The sequence below is a fragment of the Protobothrops mucrosquamatus genome, unplaced genomic scaffold, assembly GCF_001527695.2.
Source record: "Protobothrops mucrosquamatus isolate PMUCROS unplaced genomic scaffold, P.Mucros_1.0 scaffold249, whole genome shotgun sequence".
In the NCBI taxonomy this organism is placed as follows: Eukaryota; Metazoa; Chordata; class Lepidosauria; order Squamata; family Viperidae; genus Protobothrops; species Protobothrops mucrosquamatus.
Genome location: NW_015386597.1, coordinates 218,654 through 232,104, shown reverse-complemented (window position 1 = coordinate 232,104; position 13,451 = coordinate 218,654).

The window sequence follows — 13,451 nt, the reverse complement described above, 5'->3', positions numbered from 1 at the left end:
AGAAGTCCTCAAGTAGTGATGAATCAAACTCCTATAATATTTTTTTGTTTTTGCTAGAAGCCCTTTTGGTGCGTGATTTAGACACATACAGGACTGTAAAACAATTCTAAGCTTTATTTTTCCTCTCTGAAAACTGTGTAACCCAGTGAAGAAGAAACCACCAAATGATATTTTTTAACTTGGATTTAGTGTTGTTATTTTTTTTGTTTTGCTTTTTTTACATCAACCTGGTGTTGCATGTTTGTGTAATACAACTTTTTACATTATATGCTGCTGCCCTAAAGTTCAGAAAAAAGAAAGGTGTATATTTTTGTTTCCCCTGAAATGAACTTTAGGAACTGTAGCCATTTCATTGCCTTAATTTAAAACAAAAAATAGCTGAAATAAGTTAGGTGAGTTATCTAAGGCAAGCTTTGAATCTTCAAAACTGGTTTAGAATGTTGGCACTAAGTTGCCATGTACCTATTTGCAGCCCTTGTGTGTTGGGAGTATTCTGTCTGTGAGTGTAAACAAAAATCAATGTGTATTTTTACTTTTAATATTTGTTGAGTCATACCCAGGTCATACACAACTGCAGTGTATTTCAAGATTGAATTGTTTGCTGAAGCAATAATGTTTCAAATTTTGTAAATTATTGATTTCTACCATTTTTTTTTATGTTAGGGCATTAGATTCTGTGGCTAGACTACATGAGTATCAAACTCTTCTAGCAAAGGCCGTGCATGTTTGACTTCATGATTCAGAATATGGACCCGTGGTTTAATATTTTGCCACCATTGTCAAATTAATAGTGCTGCCTTCTGCTGCTCCGATCCCACTTATTTGGTGTGTTGGCACTTTAACTATGTAAGATAACCTGTATGGTTTAATCCTGCACTCACCAAATAGGAAGTTGCCATGGGAACAAAGTGGCAGGATATCAAGAATATGGAAGGAGAACGTTTATTCATAATTGTAAGCCAAACTAAACCAACCGGGATGCGTACGCTGCTGAATAAAAATAACCTTTTTTTAATGAAGGAAGGAGAAAATTTGTCTCCAGAACCTTATGCTTCATACTTGCAAGAACTAAGCTATTGGATATTAACAAAGATTTTTACATTTTATATAGAGATGTAAGCCCTAACCTCATCTTAGCATCATGTTTGCAATTCCATGCCAGTCTTGAGCTGTTCATCTCAACATTTAATCACACTACCCATAATTATTTATATATGATTTGAAATCTTTAATACTATAGAGTTTTATAAGGGTCCAAGACTTCTTTAATTCCTTCTAATTAAATCACAATCAGAAACCAAGGCAAAGATGGGTCATGGTTTGTAAATCTTTCCTATGAACTGTAATGTTTTCAAAAAATGAAGACTTGCTAGAGTCTTCCTTGAATAAGTAAACAAAAAGATTCAGTAAAGGATGGCTCAGTTCAGAGATCACTATGAACAAAATGGGTAGGCCTTCAGAACATTCTGTCCCAAACCCTTTGCACTTGATTTAATTTAGTATGCATGAGTGGCTGGGCTGAGCAAATGATGGTTATTTAGCCACTGATTGGTCTCCTAAAGAATAAGTTTTAAAATACATATTCCTAATGAGCTAATCCATAATTTGCCATGATATCTGAACTGATCCTCAGTTGTTCCAATTCACAATTATACTGTTCCATCTCTTTCTGTTAGTGTTATTTGTAGAATAAGGGAATTGTTTTGGCTTCTGATTTGTTTTAAAAATTGGGTTTGTCCTGTGGCTCCAACACAATTATATGTGTTTTAAGTATGATGAATTCTATATGTGTCCTTTAAAATAATTTGTTAACATTTAAGTTTCTAAACCGATTGCTTTCAAAATTTTACTCACGATATTGAAAGAAATTCTACTGCCTCTATTTAACTGATGGCAATTTATTGATAGGATGTAAGTTCTCATTGTGAACAACAATTCTAGTTTATAAAATTAGTGCTTAAAGATGCCATGTGAACTTTTGGAAATGTGAGACATAATGTTTATCTCTGGAAGCATTGAAGAGCCCGTTTGCACAATTTCTTTAAAGTGGAAATACTTGCAAGGCAACAGTGAATCGTGCCCAAGAATTCCACCTTTTTGACTGTTTGGGGAAGAATCTGCTAAGTGCTGCTGGGCATCATTTGTTTGTTTCAAATTACTCTGTTCCAGATGTCTGCACAAATGAATGGTGGTTGTGCACAACAGGGCTTGGTGGATTGTTTCTAAATTGTCAAGGATTATTTGCCATTTTAAACTTGCTTCCCGATTTAAAATGTATATTATATTAAAGGGACACTATCCAATACATTTTTATCTGAAATTTTGTAATTGTTAGAAATTTCTAAGAAGGCTATCTTTCCAGTTTTTGTATTTTTTTAAAAGTATGAATAATACTATCTTACCCTTACTCCATCCAACATGTTTCCAGATGTAATACAATGTATCTCCACTCCTAAATGTTGACATCTTAACAATCCAGAATTGCTCTATTAATTCAGAAAGCTCAATTTCAAGCATAGACAGATTTATCACATTGGAGAACTCTTTTATTACCTGACTGTGTCCAGATCGTTGTAAGAAAGGAGTCTTTAATGGGATACGATGTACTTCTTTTAGTGAAAAAACAGATAAAACCAATGGAAGACAATAAAAAAAAATTAATGCATTTCAGTTAGCTGATGGTCTTTGAGAATTTGGTTCATTATTCAATAACTCCAATGAATCTACCTTCAGGGAAAACTTAGAGAAAAGGAAAACATTAAGTAAAAAAAAACACTTGCTATAAGATCCATTATGCAACCTAATTCAGACATACCAAATATGATGCTTTGACAGAGTAAACAATTTTCTTGGGATATCTTTTTAATGATAGCCATTGCTGTTCTGTACTTACTTCCAAATTATATATTCGGCTCTATTGCTAGATTTTCAAAACATATAACATAAAAAACATGAATCACATGATTTGAGCATAGATAAAATGACCTTGCTTTTATCTCTGGTGTTGATAGTGCTATTACGCTTTTCAAAAAAAAAAATCCTGGAATTCTAATTTGAGCATGTTAAAATGCAATCCAAATATTGAGTTGTCATGATATTTAGTGAAATATATGCAATTTCCACATAAAGACAGAATGTAAAAAATTTGATAAATTGCTTAAAATCCAAATTAATTGTCATATTTGACAGCTCATTTATCACAATAGAAATTGAAATCATTCAACCTGGTCCCAGCAATTATTGGTGTTAAACATATACAGTAGTAATATATCTGCACAATAATAGCAAAGTTAGTTATACTAATTACCCCAGTCTTCTGTGATTTTATTTGGGTTGGTTTTTTTCCAATGAGCCACTCCATACAGAACTTAAACCATGCAAAAGAACACCCTCTGAAAAACAATACCACCCTTATGGATTATTGGAAATGAAACAGAATAACATAGCATTTTCCATCTTATTTTATTAATCTGTGAGAAAAGTGAATTCTGCTGAACAGCTTATATTTATAGGCTTATCTCATTATTCTGAGAGTCAGCTCATTAAAGATTATTTTAAAAGCAGGCCTCAAAGTAACGAAAATCTATTTTTCCAAATTTTCTGGTCTGCAAAATTTACAATATCACTTTTTGTGGTGCAACATGCTTTGTATGCTACAGTTCTGAAGATTCAGCAACAATCATATTACAATCCGATAGTCATTTAATTGGAAGTAATCCTTTGAATTTTGTGATCCTTTTGCATAGAGACACGTAGCCTTGTGCTGTGAATATTATCATCACTTAATGGCTATCACAGAAATGAAAACCTTGGTCTGAAGCAAACAAAATAGAATGGCAGTTTTGAGATTACATGATTTCCATAATTCCACTATTTATTACTGTAGTTGGAATTGATGGGATATTCCATAAAATGAAGCCATATTCAATGTAATATAGTCACCTTTTAAGCCAGAATATTGGGGAATGACATTTCTTGTTAAATATTTTTTTGTGTTTTATCCATGTGCAATTACTGCTTTTTTTTTTTTACTATAAACTGACTTGCTCTGAAGCCTAAAAATGGTTTTTCAGTTGTTTCTATCAAAGATAAATAAAAATAATGAATTCAGTTTTGCACTGATTCAGTCTTCTTGCTTTAGAATATCACTAAGATACAAGTTGAACTTGTCCACTGCTCTTGGTAAACCAAGCTTTCAGAATGAGAAGGAGACAGCCATAACTAAATGTGCAAAATATAATTAACTTCTTAACATCACTAATGTTATTTTGATCCTCTCACTCAAACAGAACTGCTTTTTGGAAGAAGTAAAACAGTTATTAAATTCAACCAATTTTATTTATTACAACCTTAAATTATTGAAATATTCCAATTACTGGAGTTGAAACATTTTCTATTCTTCAAATTTTGGTATCTAAACTTTATATCTGGCTGAATCTTACTAACATGAGTTCAGAACTTAACTGGAATGTTAAGTTTGCAAACCACACTTCTGTTAAATGCATTGTTTTTAATTTTAATAATTTTGTATGTTTATTAAGGTCAAGAATTATTATTGATTTAGGTCAGTCTCTTTTTATTCCAGTCCCTTTGTGCAATGGAAAATATTTAAAGCCACAGATTGTCTGAAATGAAATTTTGCTTTAAATTAATAAGATCTGGAATAAACTTGAAAGTCATGGAGGGAGAAAAAATGATTAGATTTTTTTGTAAAGAGACAGATTTGTACTGTCTTGCGTGATTGGATTTGGTTTCTTAGTATGCTTTCATTTTTTTAATACACCTGCTATCCAAATAAAGCAGCTTGATCAAAAAAAAAAGTCATGAAGGTAGTTAAACAATAACAGCAAGAAATAATTTTGTTTTTCAAAGCGGTCTGCAATCTTAACCAGTTGTAATTAATAGTGGGTGTTTAAAAAGTAGAATAAATGTTTTGAATTGCATTTGAAAACTCTGTAAATGTAAATGATAATCTTGGTGCTTCAATATGTGAATTTCAGTACTTTAATTTTTTTTTATTAAAAAGGGGCAGGTTCTCATGAAACATTTCGTTGCATAAATGTGTTTAGTTAAAATTCCAACTCTTTCCTATTGCACCTAATCCTTGTTTTTATATGATTGATCTCTTTTAAGGTTTGTCTTTCATTCTAAAGTGCATTAGATTGCCTTTTAACCAAAAAGACTTATATGAGAGCCTTAAATAGTTTTTACCTGTTGAAGGATGGGTGATTACTACAAGAACGGTTGCAAACAAAACTGTGTCTGATTATGTCTCTGATTCTTTGAACTAAGGGATCCTAATTTAGTCTATCACACCACAAAATGGTTGGGGAAAGAATTTCACTGGCCCCAAATAGATACATTTGCAATGCTGTTTTAAATATTGTTGTTTCTACTGTACATTCTGCTTGTTATGCTCCATTACTTTTAAACAATGTTTTGCTATTTTTGAACTATTACTGTATTTCTAAGAAATATCTTAGGAAGATCTCTTCTCACAACATCAGCTCTACTGGCAGTGAATTCTTACATTCTTCTATCCGTCCTTAATGAAAGACTGTTGGCCAAAATACTTTCGGACTGCTTTAAAGCTGTTAACGCACTTTTGTGACTTTATGGCTGTTGAAAATGAATTGTCTTGCAAATATTTTGATAAACGTATGTACTCAATGAAAAACAAAAATTTACTGACTCAGGAAAGCAAGTTGCAGTAGATACCTGTCTCTTCTTTTTTAAGTAGAATATATTAATCTGCATATTTTAAATAGCCAGATTATGTTTAGAAGCTACAACTTTAAAAAGTGTGTGGGGGGGATGGGGAGTAATTTAATGTGAAGAACAGGTCTATTTATTTTTAAATGTTTTTATTCTCCAAAGTTCATTAAGTTAAATTATATATTTACCTAATAGATACCAAGAATCAAAGCTATTTTAAGTTATTTTCTTCAGCAGTGTTCCACCAAACAATTGTGAATAGGATAAAGGGGCAGGATGGTTAAGTTGAGACAGCTTGAAATATAGTCAAGAGATACTTATTTAAGGTATTTAAATCTTTAAGGAAAAATGAATGGGATGTTAGAGTACTGAAAGAATTTGATGATGGTTTGGCTAAATAATTTATACATTATCTTTGAGACTGTTGGAGAAGGCTAATTGTCCTTTTCTTCAAAAAATAGAAAAGGAGAATTTAACAAATTATGAACAAGTCAATATAACATTAATATATGGGAACATTTGGGGAAGTAGTTCATTAAATTAACATATATCAGCATGAGGTCTTGACTATTTCAGTTACAGTAGCAATGAATGCAACATTCAAGGACCAAGTTAGGGACAGATTGTCATGGAGAAAATCTATGTGGTCTCTAAGAGTCCATGACTTGATGGCACATAATTAATTGTGATCACTTTATTGAGGAGTTTAGTAGATTGTGGGAATGCTATATGTAAACCATGATGTCCAAAAAGCATTTGACATGAATTCTAATTAGCAAATTAGAAAGTACAGGTCACATATAGCTGACAAAGATTACAATAATCCAATTAGAGTAAAATACTATATAAATGTCACACAGCTCAGCTCTAGATCCTGTATACATCAACATTTTTATTAATTTGGGTGAAGAAACAAGGATGATTCTCAAATCTGTCACTAATACAAATTTTAGGAGAATACTTAATACCTTAGAAGACATAAACAAAATATGAAAAGAACTTAGTAATTCAGAAAAACAGACTAGGGGAAAACAACAACAAATGGATTATAGTCAAACGTGAACATTGTCAATAAAGAAATAGTCAAATTGGTAGGTATGGATACTTGAAATAATAATTATGAAAAAGGATCTATTTGTTATCCAGAAAGAAAGTCCTGATGAAGTACTGTCAAGAAATTGAGTTTTTGTGATAGAGATTGAATGCCAGTCTCTGAATGATGTAATGTGAAAATAGTCAATAAATAGGACTTACAGTGCAACGTAGAATAAAGCAAAGAACAAGATAATTGTAACCCTTCTGAAAATCACATCATAGTAAAGCAACCATTTTTCCTGCCATTCATCCTGCCTTATGATCACTGTATGAAATCTAAAAAAGTATCTTGGTACAGCACAGTAGTTGATTATAAACTGAATGTGAGACAGTATGATTATGACTATTTAATGCTGTTTAATGCAGCAGTTAATGCAGTAGTTACAGCTATAGTATATCAACAGAACTATAATAATAGTTGCACTTTGTTCTGCATTGGTCAGGCCCTCTTGAATATTGTGTGAAACCCACACTTTTAGAAGGATGCAGACAAACTGGAATGAGTAATTGGAAAATGTTAGAAGAGTGGGATACATCATAACATTCTTCAAATATCTAAAATAAGAGCTGTACGGTCTTTAGATTCAAAGTTGGAAAGGTGTTTTGGATCCAGCATTGGCAGCTTTAGCAAGCGAAGGGGGTACTGTCTTATTGAATCTAAAGTACTTTTCTTGCTAAAGTTCTGAAGACTACAACACTCTGAAGGAGTTACATAAAAGAAAGTCAGATTGCAAGACATGGAATGAAGAATTTAAATTACCATAAGTCAGATTCCAATTAATTTTTTTAATCCTATCAAATAGAGCAAAGTGACAAAGGTGTTGAGTTGCTTCTTACCTGAAGTGTTCAAGTACAGATTGCAGAGTTACCTGTCTTGGGGTGCTTTAATTTCCTTTTCTGCACTGAGCAAGTTGGCAAATTCTGTTCAAATGCCTAACTTTCCAACATTGTGCTTGTAATATCAAAGGGAATGTAGGTTCGTGTATTATTATTTCTCCTGGGAAGCTGTGATGGTGGACCAGCTGTATTGTCAACTAAATATTTGCTTCGCTTCTGTTTTTCCTGGTTTTACTCAATTTATATCTTCTGATTCTGAAGTTATTTTTAGGTTAAGAGGTTGTTTTACTGCCTCTACAGATTTAATAGGGTGCATAGTATGGCTTTGAATGTAGCTCAGCACATATGGATTGAGCCAGTTAGGAAGAACATTTAGTAGGAGAACAAGACATTTACTCTTTTTTTGAAATAGACAGTAATTTTTAAGGTATAGATGTGTTTTTCATAATGGTTTATTGAAGATATAAATGATACAGTGGTAAGATCTTTTAACTGGTGCTGTTAAAACTTGTAATTAAAAAAAGAGAAAATTAAAGGAAAAGTATGTTTCTAATCTCACCAGAAAACCATATTATAAAGAAAATAAGTACTATTCGAACTGCAGTTTGATTCTACAGTATTTTAATGCAGGAGAAGCAGAGATTTTGTTTTCTTGCATGTTGTTGTCTCATTATATCACTATCACTGCTCTCCAGTATCACACTTCCCCAGCATTGTGTATATCTGTCCAATTAGCAGAGGACACTGCAGTCACAATGTTCCTGAAAACATCCTGAAATAAGCTGGGTATCCAAAACAATTTTAAGGATCTCATTGTCCCTACTTTCAAAAACCTGCAATCCAGAAGTCAAAAGAAGTTTATGATATGACTTGCAGTCAGCACTAACGTACCAGGTGTGGGGGTGTCAAGTAAGGGTCTATGATGGGTCTTGTGATGGGGCTCTCACACCTGACCCTTCACAAGATCCGTCAAAGAACCTCACTTGACACACCCAAACCTGAAGTCCTTATAAACCAGTGGTGGCGAACCTATGGCACGCGTGCCAGAGGCGGCACTCAGAGCTCCCTCTGTTGGCACGCACGCCACCCCCGCCAGCAGCAGGTCCATCAGGCCACCACTGCCACCTGGAGCAGGAGCCCCACCCAGCACAAAGGAAGTGAAGCAGCCGACTAGCAAGCTTGAGTAGAGGTGGTAGAGCAGAGGTCACCAACCATTGTCGATTGGTGGACTGGAAGAAAAAGGAGGGGGAAGCATTTTACATGCGTGCATGCGTGCACGGGGCCGCTGCAAATGGGGCAGAGCTAGTGCCTGCATGATACTCACTAGCCCTGCCCTGTTCTTGCGTGGTGCAGCGCCTTGTATCTGCACCCTGCGGTGTGGCGGTGACCGTTTTTGCACTTTGCAGCACAGTGGCCCATTTTTGCACCCCCGGTTTTTGCGTGCCAGAGGCGGCACTCAGAGGCACCTCCCTGCCCCCCTCCCAGTGCACCACAATGCTGATGCGGCCCTGGCACTTTGCGATACATAAGTGGGTTTTGGGTTGTAGTTTGGGCACTCGGTCTCTAAAAGGTTCGCCACCACTGTTATAAACAGAAGAAACACTGCTGACGATGTTACCTAACCTGGTAACAAAATGTTCAGAAACCAACCCACAATCTTGGAGAATGCACCTTCACCCAGTAATTTCTTGCAGCCATCTAACATTCCAAAGGAAAGCCATATTAGGTACTATAAACATGGTGCCATGTGTCAAACATCAACTTAATTTTTTTTCTTTTTAATCTGAATTTTTAGTTGATTATGGAGGAAAAACTCCCCTTAAATAAACAATTGGGCTACCAGGTCTAGGTTGCAACAATGCAAATAACTACTTGATGGCAACCAAACGATACAGAAATTTCTACCGTTCTGCTTCCACCTAATAATTCTGCAGATGTAAGAGCCCCAACAGGCATCTAGCAATTTGTTAGCCCTTGTTTAATATATGCCTTATATAGTGTCTGTTTGAAATTACAACAGTGCTAAAAAAAAAAAGTAACTTTGTGACCAGTCCTCTCATTAACTTCCTTTGCAGATCTATAAAGCAAAGGAAAGCTGAGGTAAGATTTAAGCAGAGTCATGGTTTCACTTAGCAACTACCTTGCTTAATGTCTAAGTTGCAAGTCCCAATTGTGGTCACTAAACAAGGATTATTTGTGTATGAGTTAGCAGGGGTGTCAAACTGCTGGCCCGCGGGCTGGACACGTCATCCGGAAGCCACGCCCACCCCATTGCCGGCAATGGCAAAACCATCCTGATACGTTGCATGACGTCACGTGACATCGTGAGTTTGACATGTCTGAGTTAGAGTATTCAGAAAATCTAACTCTATTCCTGCCGCAGTGCATCTTATTTGTAGGCTTTTAATTGACAAGTACCAAACATCCAATGTATTACACCTGTTCATTTCCTAAGACAAAATTGCAGGAAATTTTCTGCAGAGCACATTTAACTATATCTATAGTTAATTTCATCATGATAATACAAGTTTGGGGATCCAGTTCGGCCTAGTGGTTAATGTATCTGATGAGAAACTGGAGAGAGTTCTAGTCGTATCTCAGACATGAAGCTAGCTGGCAGACCTTGGGCTAGTCAGTCCTAGGAAAGAGGCAATAGCAAACCACTTCAGAAATGTTGCCAAGAAAACTGCATGGACTATTCCAGGCAGTCGCCAGAAGTCAACACTGTTTTGAAGACACACATACACACACAAAAAAAAACTTGGAGCAGAGCAAATTATTAATTACATAGATGGGCTTTGCATAACATGTTAAGCTAAAATGTGGCTGACCAATCTGCCATTCAGTTGTTTAACAATCATAATATAACAGAGAAGTATAAACTTCTCTAATAGTCTAATATACAGTACCCAGTGCATTCAGAAAGTATTCAGACCCCCTTTTGTCAACTGTATTATGCTGCACCCTGATTCTACACTTGTTGAAATTCATTATTTTCTCATTAATCTACACTCTGTATCCCATAATGATAAAGTGAAAACAGAATTTTAGAAATGTCTGTAAATTTATTACAGAAAACACTGAAATATCACATTGGCATAAGTATTCGGACCCTTTGCAACAACACTTGAAATTTAACTCAGGTGCCTCCCATTACTCTTTATGATTGCAGACATGTTTCTACATCTTGGAGTCACCTGTGGTAAATTAAATTGATTGGACATGATTTAGAAAGGCACATACCTCTCTATAGAACAAGCATGTCAAACTGCTGACCCGTGGGCGGGATGCATCATGCCAAAACCACACCCACCCCATTGCCAGCAATGGGGAAAAAGTTGCAATACGTTGCGCAATGTCACATGACATCATGAGTTTGACATGCCTGCTATAGAAGGTCTCACAGCTGACAATGCATACTGTAGCAGAGCAAAAGCCATGAGGTCAAAGGAACTGCCTGCAGAGCTCAGACAGGATTATTGCATGACACGATCTGGGGAAGGCTATAATGAAATTTCTGCTGCACTGAAGGGTCCTAAGAGCACAGTGGCCTCCATAATTCTCAAATGGAAGAAGTTTGATACAACCTGGACTCTTCCAAGAGCTGGTCACCTGGTCAAACTAAGCAATTGGAGGAGAAAGACCTTAGTAAGAGAGGTGACCAGAATCTGATGCTCACTCTGACTGTGCTCCAGAGATCTTGTGTGGAGATGGGACAGAGTTCCAGAAGGATAATCATCACTGCAGCCCTCCACCTATCTGGCTTCATGGCAGAGTGGGTAGACAGAAACCTCTCAATACAAAACACATGAAATCCAGCTTGGAGTTTGCAACAAAGCCCCTGAAGGACTCTCAAACAGATTCTCTGCTCTGATGAAACAGAAATTGAACTGTTTAGCCTCAGCTCTAAATGTTATGTCTGGAGAAAACCAAGCACCACTCATCACCTGTCCAATATCATCGCAAAAATAAAGCACGGTGGCAGCATCAAGCTGTGGAGGTGTTTTTCTGCAGCAGGGATTGGGAGACTGGTCAGGGTTGAAGGAAAGCTGAATGGAGCAAAGTACAGGGATATCCTCAATGAAAACCTGTTCCACAGCGCTCAGGACCTCAGACTGGACTGAAGGTTCACTTTCCACACAGCCAAGACAACACAGGAGTGACTTAGGGACAACTCTGTGAATGTCCTAGAATGGCCAGCCACAGCCCTGACTTGAATGCTATTGGTCACCATCCAACCTCACTGAATTTGGGAGGATTTGCAAGGAAGAATGGCAGAAAATCCCCCAATCCAGGTGTGCAAAACTTGTTGCGTCATACCCAAAAAGACTTAAGGCTGTAATTGCTGCCAAAGGTGCTTCAACAAAGTACTGAGTGAAAGGTCTGAATAGTTATGCCAATGTGATATTTCAATTTTTTCTTTTTAATAAATTTACAGACATTTCTAAAATTCTGTTTTCACTTTGTCGTTATGGGGTACTAAGTGTAGATTAATGAGAAAAAAAATTAATTTCAGCAACTGTAGAATCGGGCTGCAGCATAACAAAATTGACAAAAGTGAAGGGGATCTGAATACTTTCTGAATGCACTGTAAATACTTTTAGCCTTTTAAGATCCAGCAAGGAGAGAAAAGGTCAAATCAGATTTAAAATTCAGACCAGATACTTCAGCTTCAAAGTGAAGCAAATGTCAGGAGTCAATGGTGGGAAATTATTTCAAATAGAACAGACCAGTGAAATGGCAACTAAGTGCATTTTATAATATTGCCAGTCCTACAAGATAGATAGACTAGAAAACCAATGCCATATAGATCAGTACTACTTTTACTGTAAAGCTTTATACCAGAATCTTACAAGACTGAATACGGTTCCTCTTCCCAGGTTCATGTGAGTTAGGGAGAGACTTGTCTGAGACTTTTCTCAAGGCCATTTTATCCAACCATTTCATTGCTTTGGTAGGCATTTTTTCCAGTCCTTCAAGGCCATTGCTTCTCTTTTCTACAAGTGCGTATGTTGCCTTGTCTTAAATGTAAAAACAAATCCCCCCCCAAAAGATGGAACTTCAATTTAGTAAAATAACATCATTTTTGGAGAATCGTATTAACACATATTCATCTGATTTCACTGGCCTCGCAAGAAGTCGATGATGGATCATTTCTATTTAAGGACGAAGTAGCAATAAATATGTTTTGTGGAAAACCCTGCCGAGCACTACATTTTGTTTATTTTAAACTGAAAGCTTACTCATCTTCTATTAAAAAGGCACCACTGGGAAGCAATTTATCATAGATTCATAAACACATGTCCTTAATTGGTGGATTAACGTTCTAACTAGAGCCACCTAAAACCATGACGAAGTCCCATATGTGATGCTTTTGAGCAAAATTGCCATTGACACACACAATTGGCTGTTTGTAGCAATAGTGGCTCACGCAAACATCATTTTGGTAGGCTTGTTTCAGTTCTGGAACTGAGTGGAAAAGTCCTCCCCTGCGTTGCGAGGGAAATAAATCTTGCAATTTGAAAAAGTCCCTTCACACGATAACATTGTCTCTCTGGGCATTGATTTGGAACATAAGGAATGGGAGGCTCTGTAAATCCTGTGACCCACCATCCCATCCTACTCTTTTTTTTAGCTCTAATATGCCCTTAAAACAGGCTGCTTGGCAAGAATCAGGGAAGCCGTGCTCTTTAGCTCCGTTTTCCTTGGCACGCTACTTTACCATCTTTTTCTAGTCTCTGTTGCAGCCCTTTCCCAATAGCACCTATTAAAACAGCAACCAGCTGAGCGGCTCGCCAAAGCGC